Consider the following 6948-nt stretch of genomic DNA (forward strand, 5'->3'; position numbering starts at 1 on the left):
AATCCCTCTCAGGGCCGGGGGCTGTTTGCAGCTCTCAGCAGGAGAGGGCAGAGCCCAGCCTGAGGAATATGGATGTGAGCTCCTGTTCATGGTGGGACAGGGGAGGCCCAGGCCAGGAGGAGCCCACAGAGCCCAGAGAGGCAGGGCTGGAGTCACCAAACCTGTTCCCTGCCCCGAGGCAGAGCTCACCCAGCACGGCCTTCACCCCACGGGCACTGCCCCAGCAGCTCCAGAGTTTTCCAGGCATCCAACCTCAGTCTGTGCCTTTGGTTCCTCTCCCTCGGACAGCAGTGCCCTCCATGGGCGTTGGTGCCTCTTCCCAGCCCTTGTTTCTGCAGCTCTTGCTCCCTCTCCCTCCATTTGTCCCTCCCAGTCCCTCCTCTCCTCCATGGAATTCCAGGAAAAGCCACTTTAACCTCTCAGGTCTGACCTGGCAGCCTCCAGCCCCAGCAGGGCAGGAAAAGCCTCTGGGAAGCTCGAGCAGCTCTGGGCCAGCCTCTCCAGCCCCTTCCCGGGCTCAGGATGTCCTTCCTGGTGAGCAGGAGCCACATTCCTGCCTCTGGGCTGGGCCTCCTGAGGGATGGAGCTGGAGGAGCAGCCCTGGGGGCTCTGAGGCTGCCTTGGGTCTGGAGGGAAGGTGCAGAACCCAGAGCTCTCCAGGATCTGAGGCGTCCAGGAGCTCTGGCAGTGATTCCAGAGCTCCAGAGCCTGTGGAAGCCAGCAGGGAGAACCAGCCCTGAGCACAGCAGAGGCCAGAGAGCCCTGAGCACGGTGCCACCAAGGCTGCCCAGCCCTACAGCCCAGCCACCATTCAGGCAGCAAAACACCTTCTGGTTTAGCTCCTTCAGCACCATCCCAGACCCTTCCTGGAGTGACTTTGTGCAGGATGGATGCACTAAAAACCTGGGGAGGGGCAGAAAGCTCAGCCCTGGGCAAGCACAAGCACAGCAAACTCATTCCTTGGCCTTTCATCTGCTTAATAACACTCTCTGTGGCCTCCAAAGAAACCTGGGAATGGCAAAGAACACGAGCTCCTCTAAAACTCCTCTAAAACTCCTCTAAAACAGGAATCCATCTTCTCCACACGTGCTGGAACACAGGGAGGAGCTCCAGTGGGGACAGTGACCCAGGGAGCTCCAGTGGGGACAGGGACCAGGGAGCAGCAGAGCCTGGCAGCAGCTGCTGAGCCACCAAAGCCTCCACGGGGTTTCAGCTCTCCTGACTGGAAATTGAAGGAATTATTGCTCTGATAACACCCAAAGGGCTCAGATCCAGAGAACTCCCCCCAAAAAAACACCCCAAAGCACAGCAAAGCACCAAAAGGAGTCCCAGGGTCCATCTGTGGTCACTTCTGCATCCTCAGAGTGCAAGGCACAGCTCAGCACATCGGCAGACCCTGGGATGGGGACACAAACATTTCTCCAAGCCGAGCCCAGACGCCGCTGTGTTCTCCCCTCAGGATTGGTAAGAAAATCGCGGAGGAGGCTGCAGGAGGGCAGCGAGGGGCAGCGAACCCCGGCAGGGTGGGAGGCGCAGCCTCAGAGGAGCCCCGGGAGGTTCCCGAGCCAAGGCTGACCTCCACAGGCCGGCGGGATCATCACAGGCCTGGAATCTTCATCACAGGCCTGGAATCATCAGCACAGCCCGGGAATCATCAGCACAGCCCTGGAATCTTCATCACAGCCCTGGAATCATCAGCACAGGCCTGGAATCATCAGCACAGCCCTGGAATCATCAGCACAGGCCTGGAATCATCAGCGCAAACCCGGGAATCATCAGCACAAACCCGGGACCATCACAGCCCAGGATCCGGGATCATCAAAAACCCGGGACCATCATCACAAACCCGGGACCATCATCACAGCCCGGGACCATCATCACAAACCCGGGACCATCATCACAGCCCGGGACCATCATCACAAACCCGGGACCATCATCACAAACCCGGGACCATCATCACAGCCCGGGATCATCATCACAAACCCGGGACCATCATCACAAACCCGGGACCATCATCACAAACCCGGGACCATCATCACAAACCCGGGACCATCATCACAAACCCGGGATCATCATCACAAACCCGGGACCATCATCACCAAACCCGGGACCATCATCACAAACCCGGGACCATCATCACAAACCCGGGACCATCATCACAGCCCCAGCTGCTCCTGGCACCAGCCCCACCTGGGAATGTTCTTCCCAAACCCTGCCCACAGCCCGGGCCTTTCCCCACCAGGCTGTCCCAGTGCCACCAGAGCTGGGGACGCCTCTGGGGCCGGGAATTCCTGCCCCGTGTCCCAGGAGGGCTCTGCAGGGAGACACAGGAGATCCTGGGCTGGTTCCTGCTCTCCATCTCTGCTGCATCCAGGACTCATCCTGGGCATCTCCCCCACCATTTCCCACCGCTCTGGAAATCAAGAGGGAGCTGGAGATGAGGATGCTGCAGGCAGGGAAGGTCTGCAGTGCACAGAGCTGTGGGTCTGACAGGATCTGCAGGAGATGGAGCCCCCAGGAGCAGATCCAGAAATCCCAATTGCCCCAAATCCACATCACCGGCTCCAACAGTGACAGCAGGCAAGGACTGTTTACACCTTTGCATTCCTGGGAAGGCTTTTCCTATATCCCAATAATCAATAAGGCAGCAATGTGAGGATTGGGTTTTCAGCTGAAAAAGAGGGAAAGCTCCCATGGGTGGAGCTGACACTGAGGCTCCTGTTCCAAGAAAGTCTGAGCGAGCACAGCCCTGCCAAGGCATCCCTGGAGGGCAAGGGCAGCTCCTGCCTGGCTGAGGTTTGCAGCAGCAGCTGCTGCTGTGAATTCCTAGACACAGCCTCTGCCTCCTCAGAGCCCGGGCTCTGTCTGGGTGTCAGCACCAAATTGCAGAGTGGATCCTCTCTGCCCTCACCTGTGACGGGAAGGGAAACCTGGCAAGGTCCCAAGGAGGGGCAGCTGGAGCTGCTGCTGGGGGCTTCAGAGCTGTCTGGCACCTCAGGCTGTTTCCCCTCTGTTGAACCAACGCTCCTGATGGAGCCAGGAGCCTTCTGGCTGCTCTCTGAGTGTGAAGAGACAAAGATCCCTCACCCTTCATGCCCTGTTCCAGCAGCCAGCGTGGCCAGAGCAGGGATCCTGGGGGTCAGCACTGCTGGAGCCCCTCCTGGCCTCTCTGCACAGGGGCTCTGCTGCAGCAGGGGTTTGTCAGCCCAGCTCCTGCAGGTGTGATAAAATCAACCCTTGGGAGCAGTGAAACCACAGCAGGACTCTGCAGAGGGGCTGTTCCATCCAAACCACAGCTTTGCCCTGGGCTTGGGGAGCTCTGCCCCGGGCTGGGGCTCACCCCAGGGCACCCAGAGGCAGCTCCTGTGCCCAGGGAAGCCAGAGGGACCCCCAACGATGCCGTGGAGCTCAGCTCTTCCCAGGAACCAGCCCTGACTTGCCTGGGATTCAAGGCCCTCTCTTATCTTCTGCAGCAGCTCGGGCTCATTGTGAAATCTCCCCAGTGGAGATGTTGGCAGCCAGGATTTATGGCTTCTGTAGTTTCCCTTTCATGGCTCCAGCTGGGGAAGCGCTGGCGAGGGATGAAAGGTGCAGCTCGGGGAGGGATGGCAGGAGAGCACTTCAAAGGCTCCCAGAGTCGCGTTAGGATACTCGGGATCCTCCTCTTGCAGCCCTCCAGAACTTCCAGCAGCCTCTCCCTCCTCAAGCACAGCCCTAAAAGCATCTGGAGCCAGAGTCAGGCACCTGCAGCTGAGCTCTGGAGCAGGAGCTGCCCTCAGGTTTCTCTGCACCCCCAGCCACTGAAATGGCACCTGGCTCAGGCAGGGCAGCAGTCACAGCAAACCCGGGGTTTCACAGGAAGGAGGAGCAGGTTTTGCTCCTAAGGGAAGTCTGGGCTGGAGGGGAAGGCCAGAAGGAGCCTGAGAAGGGATTTTGGCCACTGATGCCTCAGCTTTGCTCACCTGCATCTTTCACTGCCAAAAGGACCTCAGAGTGCCTGAGCTGGGCTGCCACACTCTGGAGGGAGCCAGGGACAATCTCCATCCTGAGCTGCCTGCAAGTGCAGAATCTCTCCTCAAGAAACCTCACAGACAAGAATTCACCCAAAGGTCAGGGCAGCATTATTTCACACTCCTTGGGTGCTGACTCCAGCTCCAAGGCCACAAAAAGCTGGGAAATTAAAGCCCCATGAAGAAATCTCACCCTGAACACTTCAAACCCACCAAGCCCATGCATGGAGCCTGCAGTAAATGCTCCTGTGCTGTTGTGGATCTGATTCCTGAGTGAGTGGGTGCAGCAAGATGAAGAGCCAACCACTGCCCTGAAAACACCCAAACACAGACTGCAGGAACTCCCAGTCCCTATAGAGCTATTGCCTGAGGAAATTAAAACTCAGAAGTAGCTGAAGCAGCACATGCCTGCCCACACTTTAAATCCCCAAGAGCTCCCAGCACTTTCCTGCCCTCTGTCCTTGCCTGGGCATCCCAACTCCTGTGCCACAGGTGATGCCAAAGAGCAGCTGAGGTTGCCCAGGTGCCCTGAGTGACAGAAAGAACAGCACAGGCTCCATTCTCCAGCTCCAAACTCACCCACAGATCCAGACCAAGCTGGATGGCCAAGCTGAGCTCCAAGGCACAGAGCAGGGCTGGGTGCCCACACAGCTCTGGGACCCTGCTGGAGCTTCACTCCCAGCAGCCAGAGGAGCTGATAAACTGCAGTCCCTGTGAGCAGCACTGCTAAGAAAAGCCACTTTCCCCAGAGCACGTGTCCCTGTCCTCAAGCAGCCTCCAGGGCAGCGACCTCAGGTCCCCTCTTCACCCCAGGAGCCTCCTGGCAGGAGGAGCAGCAGTGCTGGGACTCACCTGGAGCCACACGTGAGACTTGGGCCAGGGCAGGCTCAGCAGCCAAGCTCTGCCTTCCACAGGGTCCCCACTCAGCTCTCAGAGGAAGGGGATTGTGGCTACAGGTGGGAAATAGCACCAAAATCATCCAAAGGAAATGATTACTTTGAATTTCTGAAATTAAATTAACTGAAATGGACAAAACACCCAATCAAGGAAAGGGGAGCAGTTCACCCTACATTTTAATTACCCTACATTTTCACAACAAATGGGAACAGCCTGCCTGACACAGACAAGAAATGAACTCATGGCCTCTAAAGTCAACTCCAATCCATCCCATTCCCCATTAAGTTCTTCCCAACAAGAACTTTACCCCAAAACAGCCTCCAAGAGCAGTGCAGGAGCTCCACGTGGCTGCTGACAGGGTCCAGGGCTCTGCTCTGTGTTTAAAGGCAGCAAAGCCTCTAATGCAGCTCCAGCCTCAGGCAGGAAATGGCTCAGGAGGACAACTGGGGGGGTCACCACCTTTCTCCTGGCATCCCATAATGGCAGGAGGATCCAGGAGCTGGAGCTGCCCTGGGAGAGCTCAGTGCAGCTGGGAGGAGCCGTCTGGAGCTCCTTGGGGCTGCTCTGCACTGGAGACATCCTGATGGAGGCAGCAGCAAAGTCAGGGAGAAAAACAGGAGGAGCTGCAGAGGATGGAGGGGCCTTGATGCTGGAATGGGGGCCAGGACTGACCCACAGCAGGTCATGGCCCTCTGCACCCTGCACAGACGGAATAAAGCCATAAATAACATCTGTCTGTCTGTCTGTCTGTCTGCTCCCTCCCCCAGCACAGCTTTCTGTAGGGCCCTGGGCAGTGCCCAGTGCCCTGCATGGTGCAGTCCCCTGGCCCTGGGCAGCCTGGCCCAGCCTGGCAGGGCCCAGCACATCAAAGCAGCCCCAGCTCCTCCCTGGCAGCCTCTCAGCCCCGCTGCCCTCGCTGTCTGGCTGCCCCAATCAGCATTTTTAATCACTGAGGATCATTTAGATTTAGAACATTGCTGTGCTCTGCACCCAGAGCTCAGCCCCAGAAATGATTTCTCCTCTCCCCCACATTCCCCCTGTGTGGACAGGGATGTTTTCAGACTCATTAAGAGGAGCAGTATCACTTTAATCAGCCTCTTTAAAATAACAATTCTGTGTGCAAACTGACAAAGTCATTCCCTAGGTCCTGCCAAGCCCTTTGCCGTAGGCAAAGGAGCTGAGACGTCCCTTAGCATCAATTTTGTTTGTTTATTTATAAAGTTCACATGTTTGATCTTTGTTTAGCAACTGTTTTCATCTCCCTGTCCAGTGGTAAGAACACAGCAGTTCTCCTCTTGACTCAAACAATCATGAGTTCCCTTTTCCCAGCTCTGGAAAGAATCCAGCACCAGCCTGGAGAGCTCATCCCCCCTGCTCACCAGGCACAGCCAGGCTCTGGATCCCCCTGAAATTAAGGTTTGCATTAATTACCTGCTGACTAACTCACCTCCACGGCTGGGATTACTTTCAAGCGTTGCCATCACGACCCCAGCGTGCTCAGCCACAGCTCCTGGCAGTCCTGGAACAAGACTAACCCAGATTAAAACACTGCTACTGCCAGAGCTGCTGCACCTTGTCTGAAAGCAAAGGACAGCAGAGAAACCCATCTGAAACTCAGAACAAGAGCTCTGAAACCCAGGAATTCTGTAATGGGATCAATGCAATCTCAACTCCTGAAGTGGCCACTCAGGGGACAAAGTTGAACCAAAGGTGAGATTTTTTTTTGTGTGTCTTTTAAATTAATCTCACACATCTCAGAAAACTTGCATTCCATAGGAAAACAAGCTACCAAGAACTGTTCTTACCTTCCCACTGAAAATCTGAAAAAAAATCATCTCACTTCTCCTAAAGAAATTGTGGAAAGTCATTATTTCTCGACTTGTTCCTAATTTTAAGGAAGTTCTAAATTTTCAGGGGCACCACAGCCAGTTATAATGTCAGAAATAACATTAATTCTGCCTTAAACCACAACACCACTGAAAAAAGCCTAAACCTGAAGGCCAAAAATGGAGAACAGAATTACCAATAAATTGTGTTGTGC

The sequence above is a fragment of the Agelaius phoeniceus genome, chromosome 22 (genome assembly GCF_051311805.1).
Source record: "Agelaius phoeniceus isolate bAgePho1 chromosome 22, bAgePho1.hap1, whole genome shotgun sequence".
Taxonomy (NCBI): domain Eukaryota; kingdom Metazoa; phylum Chordata; class Aves; order Passeriformes; family Icteridae; genus Agelaius; species Agelaius phoeniceus.